This window comes from Megascapheus bottae, chromosome 15 (genome assembly GCF_031878675.1).
Source record: "Megascapheus bottae isolate mThoBot1 chromosome 15, mThoBot2.hap1, whole genome shotgun sequence".
Lineage (NCBI taxonomy): Eukaryota > Metazoa > Chordata > Mammalia > Rodentia > Geomyidae > Megascapheus > Megascapheus bottae.
In genome coordinates, this window is record NC_143523.1 from 39,119,739 (window position 1) to 39,134,491 (window position 14,753).

Here is a 14,753-nt window from a genome sequence, read left to right on the forward strand (position 1 = left end):
AATCCTTCATGAGAATATCAACTTTATTCCCTTACTTTTTCTTTTCTTTTAAAGCACTTAAAATGGGATCATTCAAATGGTTTGTTGTAAAATTTGACAAATTTATTTTCCTGTGGTATGCAAATCAACTACATTTTAGGATTAGTGTCAAAAAATAACATGAGCTATTTCTTTATGGATAGTAACTTTTTAAAAACACAACAACAGTAGATAGTAGCCATTTTAGAATGCCCTAATAAACTGAAAGCATGGGTGAAGAATTCTGCTACCCCATCATTTCTAGGTGTTTTTTTTTTTTTAATTTCCTTTCTCAAACATGGGCCTGTTCTATGTTGGGCTTAAGAACAATACTTTGGCCAAAGAATTTTGAAGCCTTTGTATTTTACATTCAGACATTCTCAGTTGCACAGAGAAGACACCGCCAGAACCTATGAATGCACAGGGAAGCTCATGTTAGACAGGCAATGACAAGAATCAAGTCAGAAGTAACGTTTCCTCACCATTTGTCCCATGCTAGGCCTACAAAATTTTGCTGCTACTCTTCTGAACAAAGGTGGGGTTTTTTTGTTTTATTTTATTTTATTTTATTGCTGGGGTGATATATAGAGGGGTTACAGTTATATTCACCAGGTAGTAGGTGCATTACTTCTCACACATTGATACCCCTTCTCATGTTTTTGTCCCCATTTCCTTCCGCTTACCCCCTCCCAATCATCTTGTTTTCCCCCCTTCCCTTTCCTATTTCAAATAAACAAACAAATGTATACACAATATGCCAGGTAACAAAGTCAAATACAGTAACAATATGAGATTAACCAAAGGGCAAAAAAGAGAAGAGAAATAACATAGTACATTAAGAACAACAATCACACAAGATAAAGCTCTTGTTTCCATATCTAGAGATCCTTTCATTTTGTCTCATCCTATATGACCTAGGTTTTGTGCTATCGTAATCCTCTGCTAGGACAGTCCTAGATGTGTGTTGTTTTGATGTGTGTATGATAATATCTCACAGGTCTTCAGCCACTGTGAAAGACCATGAAAAGTCTGATTTTCATAGCTGCCCTATTGAAGTTGTGGCAGGTCGGTGGCCTTTGGCCTCCTACTGCGGCTCTTCAGGATCCTCCCACGCCTGGCTTCCTCTCTTTTCATCTCCCGCCTTCTTGAAAGTGGAGACCCCCATCTTTGAAGACCACACTGGCCCTCTGCCACTGAGGACCTCAGGCTTCCAAATGCTGTAGAGATGCAGGAGGGAGCAGCCAGTGTCTCCACGGTGTCCATACTTGTACGGCTGGTCAGGAAAGCAGTTGGCACAGAAGGCTTGAGAAATAAAGCAAGCATCGGCTCGCCTTTCATACTTTTCCACAGGTCACCTAGGAAATGCGTTTGGTGTAAAATAGGTGACAAGAAGAAATTGTAAGAATCTAGAACAAGGTTGAATTATGTTTCCCTAGCTAAGCATTTTGACAGTAAAAGCTCCCACTTCTTGGAGGTTTTCCAGATCCCCTTGCTCTCAATCAGCTGTGCTCTCTCCTTTCTCCATGGGCTTTTCGTGTCCTGTTTATGCTTTCTATTGAAATTTGGATGTACTTTCATAACACAGTCATTTCCATAAATCATAACAAACACTCTTTGCGTTGAGATTTACTGGTTTGTTTATGAATGTCTTAGTTGTCTCTGTCACCTGAATGACAGCAGTGATGTAGCTAAAAGTTTATAAGTAAATGCTGAAACACAATCCATATTGATTTGAGGCTCTAAAATTAACTAGTTCAAAGGCAAAGAGTATTTTAGGATAAGTGATTTTTGTTAATTCCCTTGTAACTCAGGAGAAATGTCACTTTTCTCAAATACACTATTATTTTAAGAAATATTTCTATCCAGGTGCCAGTGGGCCATGCCTGTAATCCTAGTATTTAGGAGGTTGAGATCTGCCAGCCTGTACAGAAAAGTTCCCATGAGACTCTTATCTCCAGTGAACTACTCAGAAAAAGCTGGAAGTGGTGCTGTGGCTCAAGGCTCACTTACCATGTATAGATAGATAGATAGATAGATAGATAGATAGATAGATAGATAGATAGATAGATGCAAAATGAAGGAAAATGAGAGAAGAGGTGGATTTTATTGTGGGCTTTATTGTTGGGTTGATTTGGCTTATAGGTAGTGCTTCCAATATGTAATCCAGGTTATAACCCTCCTGCCTTACCTTTCAGAGGGCTGGAATTCCAGGCATACCCAGCGTTTGTAGTAATTAAATCATTCTAAGTGTTTTTTCTTCCCCTTTTCTTTCACCTTCTTCTTTCTCTTCCTCTTCATTTAGGTAAGGAAATTGAAGTTGAAAGCAGTGACTTGCCCAAGGTTATGAAGATGAGAAGAGGTAGAGCTTGCACTCAGTTCCAGAATGTTGCTCAAATTAAACTCTATCTATAAAGGGGTTGTTTATAAAATAAATGTCCATTACTTCCCAGTTGGTGAAATGAAAAGATGAAATTAGATGATGCCGATTATATGTGGAAAACAGTAAAATGGATAAGGGATGGTTGTGCCCTCTACTGGAATATTATTTTGTCTGAAAATAGCTAGTTAGGCCATCTTTAAAGAAAATGCTCAGCTTCATAAAAACACTATCGTCCTTAAGGTGTTGGTACTGCCTCTATTAATTTCCAAAAGTCAGAGTGGAAGTTCATAACTCTGAACTCCGAGACCAAAGTTATGTAGGCCACAACTTTATGTAGTTGAGCCAGGAATATCAATTCCACAAATGTTTATTGCACACAGTGCCTAGCTAACAGTAGGTGCTCAATACATGTGGAATAAATATATCCCTTATGCTTTGAGACACCCTCCTATCATTTTGATATAAGTCAGTGACTGGTCTGCCTCCTTGGCTTGCGTGGAGACAGCATTCCCTAAAATGAATGTCTGCCTCAAAGTGTAGAATTAGGGTTAATTTGCTTTAAAGAATGAATTAGGAGTTGCTTAAAAATAAATAAATAACTAAAGCCACAGTTTCAAGAGAAATATTGAGTATGTACACAGCAAACTATATGCTACAGCCTACCAGCAATTTATTTCTACTAAAAAGAGTTTTTACTTTGGGAAAAAAAGGCCCCCTTGATCACTGAAGCTATATGCCTTTATTATGCATAGTGCAGCATACTGTAGTAACCTTTTGCTGAGACACATACCTCACTCTTGGCAACCATACTCCTTTTCTGTTGTACTTAACAAAAGGTGTTCATGAATCAGCTCGAAATCTCAGTTCATATTTAGATGACGCATTTTCTTCAACTGAACAACAGTCCACAGTTACAAATGCCAAACAGGAAGGGGCACATCTGGGAAAAACAAGCCTCCTAAGCTGGAAGAATGAATAATGATGATGTGTGGGTTGTGCTTTCTATACAGCCAACTCTGGGAAGACCTTTCTGTGAACAGCTATCTGATCACAATTGAAGAAGCTTTGTGTTCCTACTCACCTCCCACAAGCTTTTGTATCTGGAGCAGAGCTCCACAGGGGAAAGGGAGATTGGTAGTAAAGATTCCTTGGTCTTTAGAAACTCAGGTATCGATTCAGTATCTCAAAATCTTGGAATGGTGATTCTTTTCATTCATTCCTTATAGCCCATAGCAAAGCATAAATCCTAGAGATGAGTGATTCCTTTGGGGATAGGAAAGTGCATTCTACTTCACGTTTTCAATTTCCAATAGAAATTTCAAGATCATGAACCAGACAGTTAAATCCTGGTATGACTTAGACTTAATTCAGTTTAAAAAATATATATATATATAATTATGCAGCAATTTCATTTTCACTATTGAAACTCTATATGTGGGTTTTCCTATTGTCCGTTGGCAATTTCAATATTTATAGACATATGTACATTCATTTCAAGTTGAAATCAGTCTGCTTGTGTTCATGTGTGCATATGCCCATTTGTGTTTACTGTTTTATAAATTAAAGTTGGAGAGGTTAAGAAATCATCAAATCAGCCCAGCTCATGCCTGTATGTAATCCTTACTATTCAGGAGGCTGAGATCTAGGGATCACAGTTCAAAACCAGCCCCAATAGGGAAGTACATAATACTTATCTCCTACTAATCACAGAAAAAGCTGGAAGTGGTACTGTGGCTCAAGTGGTAGAATGCTAGCCTTGGGCAAAAAGAAGCTCAGGGACAGTGCCCAGGTCCAAAGTTCAAGCCCCAGGATTGGGGGGGGGGGGAAGTCATCAAATCAGCATACTTTGATTCATGGTAACATTCATAACTAACTTTCTTTAGTTTATAGATCCTTCTGTGTTACTGTCATAAAATTGTCATAATAATAAAACCCCTCCTTCCTATGTAGAATTCCATTAACAGTTTGGCTGCTGTGATTATTGCAATGGTTTCATCCATCATGAGATGAGCCTCACTACTGAGGAAGAAGCTAACAGTATTAACCCTGGAACCTCCCACCCCCTCTCTATATCCTCAAACTCAATTAAACCAGCATCGCACCAAGACACACACAAAAAAGCTGCCGCCCATTTCCATAACACAATGATCGAGTCATAAATCAACATTAATCATGAATGTTGCAACAAGTCACTGAAATTGATGTTTGACCTCACCAGGGGCTGGACTCATCCATCCATGAATAGCGTTTATTTCCAACTGCGAGCAACTTCCCACCCCTAAGGAGAGGGTTACACATTTCAGGCACATGTGACAGAGAAGTTGGGTCTTCCCTTCTAGATAACACTTTTTGTTCTTGTTTTGTTTGGCCTAATTCGATTACTCGTTCTTTTCTGCATAACAACCTCATCAGAGCAATCATTCCATTTCTAATACCCTGCAGGTCCAGTTGTCCATTCTCTCCTAAGTCATTGCCTTCCCCAGTAAATGTGGAATGTAGCAATAAAGAGGATCTGAGTTCTAGGCTCCCTGCTTCCACCAACAGTAGTTCCGTCTGAGTATTCAAAGGGAACATTGAGATGAATGTTTTGGGGGTTCATTTCTGAGCAATGGTTCATGAATTACAGTTCTGTAGGAAAAGGTCCTCATATTGCTTACGGTGTGAGAGGTTGTCACCTCTACTTGCCTTCTACTATTGTTGTATTCGCCTGTAAAATAAAAGATAAAAATAAAACCACTCTTGTTTAAGTAGATCAAGCCACAGCAGCTTCATTGCTGGGCTTGGAATGAAGTCAAAGTTCAGCACACAGCGGGGAGCCTGGCATTTGTATTATTCATCTTAGTATATAGTCATTTGAGACGAGTAAGGAGTAGACTTCTCTTTGGGGAGATGCTTTCTCATGCCTCTGAGCCTTTATTCATGCTGTTCATCTTTTCTAGAATATTCCTATCACTCCTTCACCTAAATCACTACTCCTTCTATGCCTATCAGGGCAGCTGTCATTTATGCCTCAAGGGTCTACTCAAGGCAGTTCAGCCTTGCAGTGCCTTCAGTGTCTCCCCAGACATCCGCAAAGAGACTGACTTATCTCCAAGCCCCACTTCACTTGGGCAAAAGCTCCTGTGAGAGGTCATCCCTGCTTATAGCTATGTGTGCTGCGCTGCTGGATTCAATGCTAGTAGGATCCACATGATTCCATTTTCGTGTACCAGAATCTTAACACAGGGCCCAGAAGCATGGCCTAGTGGTAGAGTGCTTGCCTAGCTTGCTCAAAGCCCTGGATTCGATTCCTCAGTACCACAAGCACAGAAAATGCTGGAGGTGGTGCTTTGGCTCAAATGGTAGAGAGCTATCCTTGAGAAAGCCCAAGGATGGTGCACAGGCTCCGAGTTCAAGCCCCAGGACTGGCAATAATAATCAGAATCAGAATCAGAATCTTAACACATACCTCCCATGAGAAGTTATCAATTTTAAAAAAAGTGTAATGAATCAGTGAGTGAGTGATGTCCAATTCAACAGACTCTAAAAGAGAAAACTAAGAATATAACTGTCTTCAGATAATCAATGTTCTTCTATCAAGTAATAATTAAACTGTCTTGCAGTTGACTTCACGTATTATTCTACTCAATTGCTCTGTCTAATGGATACCCAAGCTTAAGTATTTGGATGAACAAGGCAGATAGGTGTTTAAATATGGGTTGATTCCTCATTAGTTAGCTGATTAAAACAATAGTAGTGAAAATAACAAGTATGACAAATTTTCTGTTTCAATATGAAAAGGAGGATATTTGCACACAAAATCAGCCAGTGAGCTGGGAACATGGCTTAATAGTAGAGTACTTGCCTAGCATGCACCAATCCCTGGGTTACATTCCTCAGTATCACATAAACAGAAAAAAACTAGAAGCAGTGGTGCTGTGGCTCAAGTGGTAGAGTGCTATCCTTGAGCCAAAAAAGCTCAGGGACAATACCAGGCCCTCACTTCAAGCCCAAGAGGGGCAAAAAAAAAATCAGCCAGTCTGAACACTGCCATACTAATAATCAGATATGTTCAATAACATGTAAGTTGAAAATGATAGATATATGATGTGATATTTAAATTAGTACCTTGCACAGTCATATGTTAACTTTATGCCATTTCCCCCACCATGACAAACTGATTAAATAACTTAGCTAATGTTTTAACACACATTATTATACAAAAAATTAGAATAAACTATAAATCATTCTGTCAACTTGTGATCCAATAGAATAATGTATATCTTGCATGGTTATTAATATGTAGTATCTTTCAGTAAATTAAAAAATCAAGCTTAACAAAGGTTAAAAATATCTGGTGATACATAGAAGATTATCGAAGTAATTTATATTAATGAACCTTTGTGTGACTGATTTCTTTTTGGTTAATCACTCATAGGATTATGTCAAATATATATCAAGACTTTGGCTCCTTTTTCATCCAACCTTAAGGCATTTCATTACTATAGTTACCTGATTAATGGATGCAATAATATATATGGCATGATATGATATGTTCACATTAAATTTTAATCAAATATTACTAAATTCAGAAAACATTAAGTAAATCATGACTGATGAGGCAATATTACTATGCTGTCATATTGATGACTCTGAAACTTCACTATTGAGAGTAACAGATTAAGCATAGGAAGTGAATTTTATGAGGAAATATAAGTATCTCAACTTCCCCAGTTGTGCTTTTTAATTGCTTTGCAGCCACCAGAGCAGACTCAAGATCCATCAAGTCAATTGGTGTCACAGATCTCGTAATTTCCTTTCAAAAACTGTATTTGCTATGAAGAAGGGTCCATTCGTTATCTATAGGGTTGTCACTTTTTTATATGTGCCTTGGACTCAGGGCCTGATGCTGTCCTTGAGCTTTTTAGCTCAGGCAAGCACACTACTATTTTAACCACTGTTCTACTTCTGGTTTTTTTGATACTTAATTGGAGATAAGCGTCCCACAGATTTTCCTGCCCAGGATGGCTTTGAACCATGATCCTCAGAGTATCAGTCTTCTGAGTAGCTAATTACAGGAATGAGCCACAGGTGCCTTGTTGGATCAATTAGGCTCTTAAACTAAGTATTATTGCTATTATTCCATTTGTCTGAGGTGCCTAAAATAGCCATAGTCACAGAAACAGAATGTAGAATGGTGACTACCAGAAGTTGTGGAGGGCAATGTGGTATGGAAAATGGTTCAGGAGATATTGAGTTTGTGTTATGCATAACAGAAAAGATATAGAAATCTGTTGCATAACAATGTGACTATGCTTAACACTGTTGAAGTTCACACTTTAAAATGGTTACACACATGACACACACCTATAAACTTAGCACTTGGGAAATAGAGGCAAAAGCATCTCCAGTTTAATACCAGCCTGGGCTACATAGTGAGACCTTCCCTGAAAAAATATTAAAAGCGCATTTTCTCATTACAAATTTGTATTAAAAATTATTTTATAGGGGAAAAAAGCTACTTTTCCTAAGCCAGACACCAGTGACTCATGCCAATAATTGTAGTTACCCCAAGAGGCTGAGACTTAAAGCTCACCACCAACCCAGGAACCAGCAAAAAGCCAAAAGTGGAGCTATGGCTCAAGTTGTAGAGCACCAAGCCTTCAGTGAAAAAGCTGAGTGAAAGTACATGGTCCTAAGTACAAGCCCCCTGAGTACAGGCACAACACTTTAAAGAAGTTCCTGTACTGCCAGGCACGAGTAGCTCAAGGGGTCTACATACAGAGGATGATGGCCCAAAGACAGTCTACGCAGAAAAATCCTCTAATCCCCTTCTCCAAAATAAGCAGCCCAAAACAAAGCCCAAGATATGGTAGAACAAAACCCAAGCAAATGCAAGAGCTTAAGTTCAAACCCAGTACTTCCTCTCTCCACCGCCCCCTCTCCAAATAAAATGTGTTATATCTTTCCTAGAACTGGTTCAGTTCTTGTTGAGGAGAGAAAAAAATGGGGTGACAGGTAGACACAGACAGAAAATGGGGTGAATGGCAACAGACTCACCCTTGGGCTTAGGAGAAATCCTAATTGAATATGCAGCTCCCAGAGTAAACTTCCCACCTCTACCATACCACCTGGTTTTTGTCTCAATTAGAGTCAACGAAGCACAAAGCCTTTGTGTGCATTATCTCATTCAACATCACACCAGAGCCACAACATGGGCATCTTTATGCTGGCATTAGGCATGAAAAAACTTGTAATGGATGAGTGGCAAAAGGTACTATCAGCTTCCAAAAGTTGAATCCAAGATACTGCTTGTAGAGGCTGCAAAAGAGGAGCCCGTAACACACATAGGTCGCTCTGAGTTCCAGGCAGTGAGAAGCAGGTGGTCTCACTTGCTGGGAAACTCTAGTAACTATTAGCCAAGGTATTGAAGCCCTGAGATTGGATCTCTGAGTCACCCTTGGAGGGATGATACCTTCTAGAAGGCACTCAGCCTATAGCAGGCTTTGATGCATGGGAGCGTAAGCTACTGATAGGAGGACCACTGTGACATCAGCTCCCCCTCTGGTCTGCCTAAATACACTGCTGTAGACTGAGGATGATTGGTTAGGGATAGTGCTGTAACCTCAAAATATGGGTCTATAAGAAAACATTTAAAATTTTTATTTGGGGGCTAATCATTGAAGTATTGTCTATGCATGTGCAAATTACTATGATGAAATCCTTTGAACAATTACCTGACACTTTTTTTTAACTGAATGACAAGATATCAAATGGGTCCTTCTATATATGGAGGTGGGAAGGAGCAGACAAGAGGAAGGATGATTGAATGTGGTCAAAATATTGGACCTACAAATGTGAAAAGCAAACAATGAAGTTTGTTGAGACTGGTTTGGGAAACAGGGTGAGGAGATGAGGGAGCAGGATGGAGGGGTTGAGTCCCGCCCAAGTACACTGCATGCATATGTGGACACATCAACACAAAAACTCACCAACTCAAATGAAGCATCACAATTGCCAAACTTCTCCCCTAGTGCCTTCTCTTTTTATGATATAAATAGAATATTGAGTCTCATATTAGAATAATTTAGAATCAATTATTATTTCACTCTCCCCACATTGGCATGGAATAATGTTCTAGATTAGGCGTATTCCATCTTCCAAGACCAAGATGCTATACTGTAGTCTTCCCAAAATATGTTTTAAAAAAACAAAAGAATACTTTTAATGCTTTTTACACATTGGTTAGAGGGCATATTGGAAGATTACATATAAATACCACATTAACTGGGGGCTGGGGACTCACACCATTAATCCTAGCTACTCCAGAGCCTGAGATTTAAGGATCGCAATTTGAAATCAACCCAGGCATAAAAGTCATGAGACTATTACCTCCAAGAAAACCAAAAGTGGAGCTATGACTCAAAATGGTAGAGCATTAGCCTTGAGCAAAAGAGCTCAGGGACGGTGCTCAGAGCTTGAGTTTTAGCCCATGACTGTTGAAAAATAAATAAATAAGTAAGTAACACATTAAATCTGTGACTTAATGGATGTAGCTGCTTAGCATAAGGATAAAGATGTTTACATTTTTAAAGTTATTTGAACCACGCACTGGCAGCAGCTCACGCCTATAATCGTATGTAGTCAGGAGTCTGAGGTGTGAGGATTACAATTCAAAGCCAGCCTAGTTAAGAAGGTTCATGAGACTGCTACAGTCAATAAGCCACCAAAAAGCTGGGAATGGAGCAATAGAGCAATAGCCTTGAACATAAAATCCCAGGAATACTCTTTACCTCACTTAATGTAACTGTAACCCCTCTGTATATCACCTTTATAATGACAATGTAATAATCATAATCATATGCTCAGGGACAATGCCTAAGCCCTGAGTTCAAGCCTAAGGACAAAAAATAAAGTTGACAAATGCCAGGTATGGTATAATGTAATCACCAGATATGATTACTTCTATAATCCCAGAGATTTGGGAGGTGCTGGTAAGAAAATGGTGAGTTGAAGGCTAGCCTGGGCAAAGGGGACAGAACATTTGCCTAACATGAGCAATCTCCAGCACCACACAAACCACCCACACTAAAAGATTGACTGTGACTCCGTTTCCTTTTCTTTCTTTTTTTCCTCTTTCTTTTTTTTGGGGGGGGAGGAGGGGCAATAGCGAAGTTTGAACTCCGGATCTCACACTTGTTGGTTAGGGCTACATGAGTTAACCCTAATATCCCCAGGGTTGTTATGGGGAAAGAAAAATCATAAAGCTAAGAAGTTTCCCTACAGCATAGTGAGGTGCTTGTCCACAGAGAAGCCATGTCAGTGCCCATCATCCCAGGTGACCAGATTCTCCTCTTACCCTGTAGTCTATGGACAAGATGGCAAAAGAAATATCCCTTGGCCCTTCTCCCTGCCCTACAGGGCCAGGTAGGTACATCATACCTGCCCAAGATTTTCTCCTAGCATAAGCTGCTGCCACTGAGAGTATGGAGGTCACCAGACAAAGCTAGGCCTAGGACCAAGAACGGACTTCAAACTCGTTCATGTAACAGAGCCCAAGATGGCATCCTCGGGAGCCAGCCTGTTTATTCAGTTGATCTGTAAGGGTCCCTGGCAGAGACACAAGGTAGGAAGGCGGAACCCTGGACTGGGGCTCAATGTCTTGCTCAAGCACTGCTGTAATGTTTAACCTGGGCCTCTGCCAGGTTTTTGGAAGGGTGTAGTTTGAGCACCTGGGTTCTCTGGTGAAAAAAAAAATACAGTGATAGGTAAATTGATCCAACCTCCTACATGTTTACATGTTTACCACAAACTGAAATACATGAATAATGTGCCCTGATCATCCCTCCAAAGGCTACTTTTAACTTCGCTATCATTGCCTCTCTGCTATGTGATATTTAGATAAAGGAACTATCTTGCTTTTCTCAGACCTCCCCCAGCCTCTGCCTTTTAGTTTGACCCAGGAGGATTCATAATGCATTCTGGCTCCCACTTTCCGTAGAAGGAGTTAAAGTTACTCCACTGCCACGGGCATGTTGCCTCGTCTCAGTTTGTCACGTAGCATTGGCTCAAGAGTTGGCTCCATTTCCTTCCCTCTGGCCCCATCAATAACTCCTTCACTATTCCATCCTGGTGGACATATTACATCAACAAGCAAGCCCAAGATGAAGAAAGAGGAAAAAAACTGTAAGAATGGAACCCTGATTTCCATTCCTCTGACATCAGCCCGTTTCTGAGTACAGAAGATAGGTCCAGTCACCCAGAAATCACCTCCAAAATGGGAGAAGGAGGAGGAGATGATGATCTATACAACCTGGGCTTCATCTAGTCCTAGAGCATCTGTGAACCAGAAGAGTCTATGGGTAAAGACATTAAAAACGAGGAAGAAGAGAAGGACAAGAAGGAAAAGAACTAGAAAAGGAACCATGATGATTCCCATTGGTAACTCTGGCTATTTGGGAAGCTGAGATCTGAGGATCAGTTCAAAGCCAATCCAGGAAGGAAAGCCCATGAGAGTCTTATCTTCAATGAACCCCCAAGAAGCTGGAAATGGAGCTGTGGCTCAAGCAGTAGAGCACTAGCCTTGAGCAAAAAGAGCTTATGGAGAGTGCCCAGGCCCAGAGTTCAAGCCCCAGGACTAGCACATAAAAATACACACACACCTCAAAACTAGAGAGTCTTCAAAAAGGTTTTGACTCTTTTTTGTTGTTGTTTGGTTTTTGTTTCTTCCTTGAGCAATGGTTTCCCTATGTAGTCCAGGCTAGGCTGGAACTCTCCTGTACCAGCATATACTTAGCTCCAAACATATTTTCAAAGAATGAAAACAAAAATAAAAATAAAGACTATTAGTAATTTGTTAGTCCCTTTGAGAGGGAGCTATATCACTAAGGCAACTTAGACTTGTCAATGAGTTGAATATCAAGGTGAAGAATATGTACCCTAAAGAAAAGCAGGGGAGGGCTGGGAATGTGGATTAGTGGTAAACTGCTTGCCTAGCATGTGTGAAGCCCTGGGTTCGATTCCTCAGTACTACATAAACAGAAAAGTCCAGAAGTGGCACTGTGGCTCAAATATTAGAGCACCAGCCTTGAACACAGAGAGGCTCAGGGACAGAGAGCCTAAACCTTGAGTTCAAGTGCTATGACTGGCAAAAAGAAGGAGAAGAAGGAGGAGGAGGAGGAGCAGGAGGAGGAGGAGAAGGAGGAGGAGCAGGAGGAGCAGGAGGAGGAAAGGAAAGGAAAGGACAGGAAAGGAAAGGAAAGGAAAGGAAAGGAAAGGAAAGGAAAGGAAAGGAAAGGAAAGGAAAGGAAAGGAAAGGAAAGGAAAGGAAAGGAAAGGAAAGGAAAGGAAAGAAGGAAGGGTAGAAAAAATCAGAGAGAAATAAGAACTGAAGCTGCAGGCCAGGCCTGAGTCCAAGGTAAGAGTGCTTCCCTGGCAACCTTGAGGTCCTGAGTTCAAACCCCAGTACCACCTTCCCTCCAAAACAAGATTTGTAGAACTGAACCAGTTCAACAGCAGATGGAAAACCCCTCTGATTCTTTGTAGTTTCTCCTGTAGCATTTGAGCTTGCCAGGGCAGTGTGAATTTCCACCCAGGCCCTCAGGGACTCTCACCAGCCTGGCACCAATGTTCATGGAGCTGCTGTGGGCATGTGGGCTAGGCCTCCTATTGTCTTCATCTGTCTAGCAGAAAATCCTCTGGGAGAGGGGAGCTAGCAGAACACAGGCTGGCATGCCAGAAATGCCTCCACAGACACAGCTTCCCCTTTGCATCTCACCTTCCAAGAAAAATGTTTGGATCCACATAGGTATTGGACTTGGAGTTATAAGCCAAGGATGGATTGTCACAGGGCTAGGAGGAATCATCTCTAGATTATAGACAGCCTGGAATACTGAATTGATTGTAGGTTCTTTCATTCCATGAGTCTTTCAGAGGATGAATTTATTTTGATACTGATTTGCTAGCTCAGGTCCATTCTCAGAACATGTCTCAGTATTCATGTTCCATGCTGTAGGTCTTCTGAGTGTTACGGAAGAAGTTCAGTGCATGTAAAGCAGGCACTGGGCTATTTTCTGCTCTCTGTATGTAGTTCTATTTCAGAGGCTAAGCTTTGACTTGTGGCATAAGTAAATACACTAGTAATAATAATCCATGAACAAGCCAGAGCTATTTGCATTGTGGTCAATTTACTTTGTCAAACACGCTTGGTCTGTTTATAGATCTGTGGTTGCATCCATGCAATCAAACTTTGAAAAAGGTTGGAAGCAGAGCCTAAGACCTCCAAGGCTTTATTCATAGCTTCATAAGACAGGAGATGGTCAGAGAAGTACAAATAGACATTTGTCCATGAGTTCATGGAGGGGTGGGAAAGAGCGCATCCCGGTATCCCAGCACATAGGGAATCCCTTTTGTTTCAGAAATGCTTCTTCAAAGCAATCAGCGTCCCTGACTCCCTTTGAGGACACGCCGCGTGGGAGGCGCTGTGGTCTCCCTACAATGACAAAACTGAGGAGCCTATCTTCGATTGGTGCTTTCCTGAAAATGCACAGACTGGGCAAAAAAAAAAAATGCAGATACAAAGCCAGCACAGAGAAGGAATCAATGCTGAGCAGAGTGTGGGCTGAAGAATCTCGCCTCCTAAGGAGGTGACAGTCAAATGACGCTGGCTCATCATGGATGTCAACAGCAGTGTTGGGCAGGTAAATAGCAATTAAGCAGTTCCCACCCACTCACAAATTCCGTGCTGGAAATGCTGGGATTGCAAGAGCCTCTTCTACTACTGTCTCCATTCATAACCAGCTCATCTAAAGAAAGAAAACAAGTGAGTTTCTTAATACACGAGGCACTATTTCAGGATAGTCTTCCTAACAGGCACAGAAAAGCTTGAGTTTTCCTATCTTTGTCCTTGGCCTTTAATCATTTACATCTGTCTTACTTGGCTTTGTATACAATGAAATGAGATGTCCCTTGTCCAATAGCAATTGCTTAGTTACTGTGGAGTGACTAAGTATTTATTATAAGGAAACCTAATTGAACAGTACTTCACTTGAGCAGATGTGGACTTTTCCTAAGCTCTGCATCAGAATCTAACACAGAATCCAAGTATTCTCATTGGACAGAGTGAGAAACTATACACAGTCCCACAAATAAACAGATTTTAGAAAGGAATGCCAAATATATTAAGAAATGGATACCAAATCGAACACAGTGTCTATGAAATGAAATAATACAACATACAGTTCAAAATGTGTGCTACCCTTTCAAATGTTACGGAACTAAGGGGAAGGAGGTGAAGTTAAGCAGCCAAGGAAGGCTTTGTTAGTGAATAAGTGAACAATTTTTAAAAGCAGACGTAGGCATTGCTTTCTAGTATCCG